Source organism: Lucilia cuprina, chromosome X (genome assembly GCF_022045245.1).
Source record: "Lucilia cuprina isolate Lc7/37 chromosome X, ASM2204524v1, whole genome shotgun sequence".
Taxonomy (NCBI): Eukaryota; Metazoa; Arthropoda; class Insecta; order Diptera; family Calliphoridae; genus Lucilia; species Lucilia cuprina.
In genome coordinates, this window is record NC_060949.1 from 3697656 (window position 1) to 3698932 (window position 1277).

Here is a 1277-nt window from a genome sequence, read left to right on the forward strand (position 1 = left end):
GCAAAGAGAAGGAGATGATGAGAAATGAGAAAGCCAGGGCAGCTGCCGTAGATGAATATTGTGAGTAATAGGATTCACACCCATTTTGACAAATTAATGAACTCTAGAAGACGTTCTAATTGAATGTTTGACAATTCGGATAGATCACCAAAATAGGTCGATCCAAGCGTCCGAAAACGGGCCTCCGCCAAAACAGGACAATCGCAGAGAAAATGAGTAATAGTCTCTTCTTCATCCTCGTTTTGACAACTCCTACAGTAATCGTTGAACGGGAGACCAATGCGTCTAGCATGATTCCCAAATTTACAGTGGCCAGTGATTATCGATATCTGCCTACTTAATTGCGGTCTTTGGAGACCAAGAAGATATTTAGACCTGTGAGGATCCATTTGTGGCCACAGTACTCTACATAATGAGCACGTGTGTTTACGCGACCATTTGTCGCGAGCGATGCAGAGGCAGCTTTCACTGATTTGCTTCTTAATTGCAAGTAGTGGTATACCGCAGAACTGATCTAAATCCATTATGCTAAGCATAGTGCCAGCTCTTGCCAAGGTGTTAGCAAAAAGTGAACAACGCCTTCGAAGGCGTTGTTCTGAGAGCGCCTGTGATAAGAAGCGCAGTTGATCTCATTATTTTTTCCAGTTGTTGTCTGAGTGAAGCCTTTTCAAGCGCCTGTCACCAGACAACAACCCCATATAGCATAATAGGTTTAATAACTGCATCAAAGAGCCAGTGAACATTCATTGCAGCATGTTCCTATGGCTTTCCTACAAACATTTTAATACTTCGCCGTTTAGGCAAGGAAGAGGAAATAAAGGAATCTTGTACTTACTAGTGAATAGCACAAGTTCCGTTTTACTAAGATTTACACTAAGACCACATTCGACACTCCAAGAGCTAATGATCCTTAGTGCTTGTTCTAGCCTTTGGGATATGGTTTCGAGATGATCGTCTGACACCGCTACCGCCACGTCATCAGCATAGGCGACTGTTTTATAGCCAAGAGAATCTAGTTTTACCAGAATATCATTTATGGCCATGTTCCATAAGAGTGGAGATAGTACTCCCCCTTGTGGAGTCCCTCTTAAAGCTTTTATAGAGATTACTGTATCTCCTAGGGAGGAGTTCACCGAACGCATCTTCAGTGATCTAAATTTTCCCTCCATCGTACACCATTCAGAGATGAAGTTCCGTGAAACTGTCATCTCAGCAGCTGCTCGCTTTATACCTGCTGGTCGTATATACGTTGTGAGGCCGCACTTCCCAGCAGAAGC

The 1277-nt window shown here is 43.3% G+C and overlaps 1 protein-coding gene across 4 annotated transcripts in view; it reads right to left on the bottom strand.

Moving 5' to 3' along the window:
* Positions 1-1277, bottom strand: part of LOC111682266 (plexin-B) — a 160086-nt gene that overhangs the window by 29279 nt on the left and 129530 nt on the right. The window lies entirely within an intron of this gene.